This window comes from Pipra filicauda, unplaced genomic scaffold, assembly GCF_003945595.2.
Source record: "Pipra filicauda isolate LSUMZ 115617 unplaced genomic scaffold, ASM394559v2 scaffold178_size1475342_pilon, whole genome shotgun sequence".
NCBI classification, from domain to species: domain Eukaryota; kingdom Metazoa; phylum Chordata; class Aves; order Passeriformes; family Pipridae; genus Pipra; species Pipra filicauda.
In genome coordinates, this window is record NW_024104285.1 from 133,369 (window position 1) to 141,090 (window position 7,722).

At 38.7% G+C, this 7,722-nt stretch overlaps 1 long non-coding RNA gene across 1 annotated transcript; it reads right to left on the bottom strand.

Moving 5' to 3' along the window:
- Positions 1-1,594: 1,594 nt before the first annotated feature.
- On the bottom strand, positions 1,595-6,700 carry LOC120322974. Its single transcript, XR_005562993.1, has 3 exons — positions 6,543-6,700; positions 5,599-5,657; positions 1,595-1,666 (listed from the first exon to the last, which is right to left on the bottom strand). It is a non-coding gene; the product is annotated as an uncharacterized LOC120322974 (long non-coding RNA).
- Between the last annotated feature and the right edge of the window lie 1,022 nt (positions 6,701-7,722).

Here is a 7,722-nt window from a genome sequence, read left to right on the forward strand (position 1 = left end):
TTAAATCAAGATATCATGTCAGATGATGCACATTTTTCCAAGCCTCTCACTCTCTAAGCTGTTGGATTTTCACTTTACTTTCTACTATTACTTTTTTATTAGCAAAACTTAAATCCTGTTGAGAAGAGCTTATTTAGGCTGAGCTGTCACCTTTAGCTTCAGAACATTAAGTCTTGACAAATGCTTCTTTTGAAGTCTGACACCTGTTTGTTTGGCATTTCCCACTTTCAGGAACTCACTAGACTATAATAATACTCAGCACAGCAGAAGTAAAGAGAATGAATTAAAGCAGAAATGCTTTCAGACGTGAAAGAACAATACAAAAGAACATCCCTTTGCTCGAGGTTCCTCAGTAGTTTTGAGAGGACCTCAGGAGAGCTCATCTCCAAGCTTTATGGGTTTTTTTCTGTAATGGGATTCTAATACCCATGAAACAACCCACAGTATCAGCCCCAGAGACCAGATAATTCTATCTTAAAACAGCTACAAATCAGCAGGAGGAACCAGGTTTCTCTGCAGACACTTTCAGAAGTACAGGGAAATATCCTAATTACTGTACCAAAATACCAGGTATCTGCTCCTTCTGTAACTAAAATGCTGGAGGAGAGTGGTTCATAAACATTATGATTCTGTTGGATTGTCCTTTACATTTGGCTTCATAAGGATTTTGATGGTAAATTACTTCAAATAATTATTTATCAGTTTGGGGGGGTTCTACATCTAGAAGGGAACCCATAGCCCACTTAAATCAATGAAAATAACTCTCCTGAACTCTCCCTAAGCTTAGAGCAGACCCACAGGCAAGAGCCACAGTTTATTTTCCTCTGCCATGTATTTAGACACTGTACCTATGACTCTTCACTTTATTCACCAGAGTTTCAGGTAAGAATTTGCAACTGAAATTGAGGAATATAGTCATTAGGAACTGGACACTTGAATTAATTCCTTTGAAAAATCCATCTCATCTGGATATTTCAACACCTGCTTTTAATCTTAAAAAATAGATTTTCTACAGACATTGCTTTTCCTATGGCCAACAACAAAACACACTAATATATTTTTGTGGAAAATTCATCATGATGGAACATATATTCAATTGTGTCCTGAAAACAGTAAGAATCTTAAACAAAACCCATTAGATTTATTTTATTAAAGAAAGAGATTACAAAAACTCTTCCAAAACTAGGTTACAGGCAGCACTGCAATGATCCTTGAATTCTATACTAAAAAATCGATTAAAATGTATAAGCAGCTATTTAGAATAGTTTCACACCACATCAAACTTTCTAATCAGACTGACCACCCTTCAGGAGTGTATTTTATAGCAATTTTAAGCAGTGCTTGTATCTACTGGGGATTTTGTTGGCCAGGCTGGCAGTATTATCCTTTTTAAGAGTACTCGGCACATTCTCTATTGCTAATATTGCTTTAATCTTTTCCCAAATTTGCTAATCTGAAAAATCCCATACAAAGATGACACTTTGGTGAAAATTTAGCTCCAATATTTCAGGAGATCATGTAAATAAGATTAAAGAGCAAATGAATTTGTGGAGAAGATGAGCACATACCCAAAGGTGCAGAGCAGGGTTCCCCAGCCAGCTGTTTCAGAGGCAGCTCAGAGAAAACACAAAACTTGTGCAGTTGCCAGATGTGTACATTCTAAACACTGAGAACATTAAAAAATAATGATTAGAAAATTATACAAAACCATCACAGAATATTCTGAGTTGGAAGGAACTCACAAGGATTAATACACAGCCATATACACTCACTGTATATATTTATAAGTTAAGCATCAAATCTTCTAAACTATTAAGATATCTGAAAACTTTATATGAGTACAATATATTATTAATTACATGAAAACTATGACCTCTTGCAACTGTGTTGCTGCAGGCAGGGCTGTAAGGCCAATTTCATTATACAGGTGGGTGCTTCAACTTTTATTTAACATTGGCAGTTTTTAACTGGTGGGCTCAGATTTACATTGCTGAATGAAGGACTTAAAGCAAAGTACACCTCTTCTTAATTAGCTGAATGATCCACAAAGCATTTCATGCCTGAACAAATATAATTGAAACAATTGAAATCATATTAGCCATGCAGGGAATAATCAAACTCTTGGTGAACACTGGTCACTCTTCTAATTTTGCAACAAAAACGAAAAACCAGCAATGCTGTAAAGCATTAACATTTTATAGCCCAAAGCACTATTCTGTTTTCAACTATAGAATTTCTTAGAAGACATTCCTCAAATTATGCTCAACCAGAAATCATAACTAAGAGAGACATTTCTCATACCGCTGCCCTTATCAGAAGGCTTTGGAATACAAAATTATTAATCAAACATTAATCTTTTCTAGAGGAAAAAATAATAATGAATTAAAAAAAAATTCCAGAAGCAAATGAGTAAATTAATCTCAAGCTTATGTTATTCTTCAAAGGATAAAATAATGAAATGAGGATTGAAGTACTACCAACCCTCTGTCAGAGGCAGGGTAGGTTGCTCCAAGCCCTATCCAACCTGGCCTTGGATACTTCTAGGGATGGGGCAGCCACAGCTTCTCTGGGCAACCTGTGCCAGGGCCTCCTCACCCTCAGAGGGAAGAATTTCTTCTCAATATCTAAAGTAAACCTGCCTGCTGTCGCCTTAAGACCATTCCCCCTTGTCCTGTCACTCCCTTGTCCAAAGTCCCTCTCAGCTCTCCTGGAGCCCTTTCAGGCACTGGAAGGGGCTCTAAGGTCTCCCCATCACCTGGTTTTCCCCAGGCTCTCATCCCAAACACGACCAGGTTTTGTGCTGGTGTCAGTGTCAGTCTAAAGGAGGTTCCAGTGCCCTGTGTCCCTCGCCTTGGCCGTGCCAGGCTGCCTTTGGGCTCTGGCCCTGCAGAGCTCCTGGGGCTCCCAGGAAGGAGCTGTTTGGGCACCAAGGAACTTCTCCAGCCCCTCAGCAGGAGCTGGAGCTGCTGCTCTGTGGCGAGCAGATGATTAGCAGTGCCTGCTTTTGTGTGAAGCACAGTGGCTTCTCCTGGATTTACCTAATGATTTGGCAATGACTTGGAACTGCTTCATATGAAAGAGGAGAGGCACGTTGTGATGGATGACCTTCCTCAGTGCCTGGGAAGGGTGGGGGTGGACAGACAGCTGGGAGGGATGTCAGGGCTGGAGCTTATTGACCCTCGAAGGTACAGGGAGAGAGGGGGCCACAAGGGCTTGAGGCAAAGGTAAGACACTGATTAAGATGAGGTGGAAAGCAGAGAAAGTGTAGCAGTTGGGAGATCAGAGAGCATTTGTGCTGGTAGTGACCACAAACAGCTGTATCTGCTAGCAGGGAGTTGGAATGTATTTTAAAATCCTTCTGGAGCTGACACTGTCTGCCAGGGCTAATGGACAAGGGGGACTCAAAGTGGTAGCAATGCTTTTATGTCCTGTGACAAGTTCGTTCGAAGACTTTTATAGATAAATATGTCAATTCTGAATTTTTTTTGTGCATTTTTTTCAAGAATTTAAGTCTACACAACTCCTAAATAGGCTACAGTACACATGTTTTATTCATGTTTACAGTGGTATGTATCATTACTTCAGTGTGTACAAGTTGTACAACTGGAGTTAACTTTGCAGAGGACATTCTGAACTGATAGAAGGGCTAGAGACAAATACAAATAACAGCAATAAATCCATCTTGTACTGTAGAAGATTTAAAATATTTCACTTGCTAAAAAACTTTCTGTTAGTGAATGTGGGTTAGTAAATATATCCAAACTATTTATGAAATCTAAATCAATGTTATACATAAGAAGCCACAGAAGTTCAAATCAATGAATCCAAAAATAGTTGAAAATCTGTGTCGTACTTTGCCTATCATTCTGCTTCATTCTTAGTTCTACAGTAGTATTTGGGTGACATATAAATAGGGCTGAGTACTTTGTAATGAATAATTTATTTCACCAATTTTCCGTCTTTTTTTTTTTCCCTGTGACATACCCATGAATAATCAGGTCACGGTTTTCTTTATTCGTAATTCAAAGTTCTCTGACAGTCCCTCCTCAACCTGCTCCCTTTATTGCCTCCATATATATTCCAAATTTTGAAGCAGAGAAGGGTTAGCATCAGAGCTGTGTAGTTTCCCTGTGCGTGGTCATACACCATTGTTTCTATTCCCCAGTTGGACTCTTCTGAAGTAATTGGGTGTGAATGTTCATGGAGAATAAATTAGACTTTGCTTTTTTGTGATCCTGAATGTAAAACCAACTCTCTCTGTGCATTGGCACCAGTAAAATGCAGAAGAAGCTCCACAGAAAGATGACACACAAAAGGCATGAGCACAGCTGAAAGGAATTAATTTTAAAATTCACATGAATATTCATAGGTTTGTTTGGGGTTTTTTTGGTTTTGTTTTTTTTTTTTTTTGGGGGGGAGGGTTTTGCAGTGTGTTCTCAAATTAAACAGTAGCAAAACAACTTTTTCTCTTAGTCTTTGGTCTATTCACCTGTTCCTGATGTGGCCACTGGGAACACTTTAGTGGTTGAAAGGAAGGACAAGCTCGGGGCTCTTGTCATTCTGGAGTTCAGTCAGTCTTTTTCTGGACCCAAGCCTAAAGGCATCTCTTTTCTATATTATTGTGATGGCAATTCTGTGTTATGTGTGAGGCACAGATTTCCACAATCCACCCAGGGAGGCAGTGCAGAAATCCATCCCTCACATCAGCCAAATGGAGGCACTGCACATTCCCTGTATGCCTTCCTATCTCTGCTCTCTAGGTGCCCAGGGGAAGAGAGGCAGCCTTAGATTTTTTTCAGTTATCACACTTTTGATAGATTTCTAAGGGATTACAGGCTTAGAAAAGTCAAAATCCATTCCAAGAGAGGTCTACACTGTACTATATAAGATACCCTTAGCACAAAGTAAGTTTAAAGATAGAGAAAGTAAAACAGCTGGGATAAAAATTTAAGTCAGAAGTTACATTCCAGAAGCAGAAGTGATGCTTAAGGCTGTTTTGCATTAGTACATTTGAAGAACATTGTTTCCTAATCTACTTCGAAGAAATGTTTAGGGATTTTATTAACATAAAACAAGATAGTGAGAGCAAATTTGATATCAATTAACATACTAATTAAATGTCATTTAGTAGTTTTAGCAATTACTTGATATTTAATTAACCACTTGAATACCTTGGGAGATCCAGATTATTGTACATGTAATCAAAGGGCAATTCTTCTGACCCTGTGGGCATATGCTGCATGTCAAGACAATCTGTAGATAGCAACAAAAAATAACTGTGTGTACTGTGACCCCAGGTATGTTGCTGTGTACCAAGGGGATTAATTTACTAATTTGAAAGCATTATCTATCAGTTAAAGAGCTTAAACATACCTCAAGTGATTAGGGACCTACATAAACAACATGAACAACCTACAAAATATCAATTATTTTAGTTCAGGACGCATTTTAAATTCATCCTGCAAAATTACCTTGGCATTTATGAAACTTGAATTCACCATCAAGCCCTTTTATTTTTAGCAAACAGCTTCAAGGATCGGAGAATAAGGAAACAAATGTTTCTTAGCAAAAAGTTACTTAAAGAGAGCAAATAAATACCTGAAATCTTCTGGACTCCACTCACACAGAGGCAGCAACTTTTCTATAAGGGAGATTTCCTGTACAGATTGAGAAAAAAAAGTCTTAACCACTCAAAGAGCAGGGGTGATCTGTGTGTTGAATTGCCCTCTCCTCCAGGTAAGTCTCCATTCTCCTCCTGGTTTTGGAGCTGCCCTGGTGTCGTTCAGGTCGTGCCGACATGTTGTCCCACACTGCCAAAGACTACCCGTGACAACCCACAGTGGTGCTGTCCTACAGCTACAGGAGCAGAGTCACCCTTTGTCACATCTCCCACTTCTCTAAGTGGGCATTAACAACTCTTAACCCTCATTTTTAATCTCCTGTTTGTAACCCAGCAACCTTTCCACTGCTTTTGATTATCTTCTCTGTCTCTGTGTTATTTTGCTTCCATTTCTGCCTGTGGGTATCAATATGGAGAAACTCAGCAAAGGAGCCTTTCTGGTCCCTTTGTAGCTCTTTCCCATTTGCCATGAAAAAACCCAGAACTTCACTCATCTGTAAAACAATATCTCCTTTGCTCTATCTGTGTTTTCTTGTCTCCACACTGATTAAAGCTTTTTATTTACAATCCATCTTCAGATCTCTCTCTCTAACCAGTGACCCATCCCTCTCACTCCACCAGAACCAATCTAAGTCTCTAATGGTCTCTTTGAAGTAGAAATACAGAAGGAATGTTCCTTTCTCCTCCCTGTTCACCTTTCAGCCCCCTTCCACAGTTAGTGATACGCCATTTAGTTAAAATCTTTTCCCCTTTTGCTTTTGTGCCTTTGTCTCCCTTGGTTCTCTTGAAAAACTTCTAATTTATCCTTCAGAGGATATTTATCAGTCTTCTTTCATTCCTGGGTGGGGACTGCACAGATTTCTTTCAGATTCCTGTGGGACCCTCTCTTGACATAGCCCATACCAAAGAGATTGAGAAGTACCTGAATACTTCAGCCTTAAAAAGGATTTTCTTATAATTTTAAGAGTATGAAGTGAGTTGATCTCATTTGCTCCTTACAAAAGTGGTTCATGTCTTCATTATAGTTTCTTAACCAGAGTAGATTTAAAGGAAATAGAGAGGGTGGTTTGGCATTTTCTGAGCTGGAAATTTAAAAAGAAAATAACAAAAATCATTAAAATCTTTATGTTAATGAGACCATATCAACATAAACAAAATTCTGATTCAAGGATTAAAAAAAAAGAGATTCAATCTGTATTTTTTTGATTTAAGGTTCCACAGTAGTACAGCACAAGTTAGTCAAATTTATTGAGGTATAAATTTATGTTTTTTAAATGTAGTCTTGTAATGTATAGATTTTCTTTATATTAATTTATATTTGCTTTGTTCTTAGCCCAGTCTTTGTTCATCCTGCACAAAGGAGCAGTGCTCTATGACATGCTCAGCAATGCCCTGACCAGGAAGTTCATGTATTTACAGCTTTAAAATATCAATGCAATGCTGGTGCAGCACGAGGAAGAGAATTAACTCGCAGAGCAAAGGTATGAACTAGTTGAGAAACTGGACCCATTGTTTACCCTGGTTTGTCTTTATTTGTCTCATTTTCTCTCAAGGGGATCCCCAGGCCACTGCAGTAGGAGGAGTGACAAAAGCACTGATGGACTGTCCCCTGGGGAGAGTTTCACACGGAGCAGCCAATGCAAACCTGACTGTTTCCCCCTGTCAAACAGCAGATATTGGAAGGATAAAATATCCAGTAATAGCCCTCACCAATTTTGCTGTACATTAGCAGCTGAAAATTATGTATTTCTACAAAGAAGATAACTGGGGAATAGGTTTTCCTACTATTACCAGTGTCGGGAAATATAAGCAAATGCAGGAATTGGAAACAAAAACATCAGCAGAAGAAAACAGTAGTTTAAGTAAATCTAAACACCTCATTCTTACACTGCCTCTTTTATCATTACATGTCAAACTACTTTACAAGCAAGGTCACAGTGACAGTTTTCTTGCATGGTTCTGTTGGCACATGCACAGTAACCGTAGTCAAGCTTTAAAAATTTCTCTTCTGTGAAGTAAATGCTTCCATCAACATTTGCCCAGAATTTCTGGCCACTCAAATCTTATCCCTGTTTTATTGTTCACATACCATGTCCCCAAAA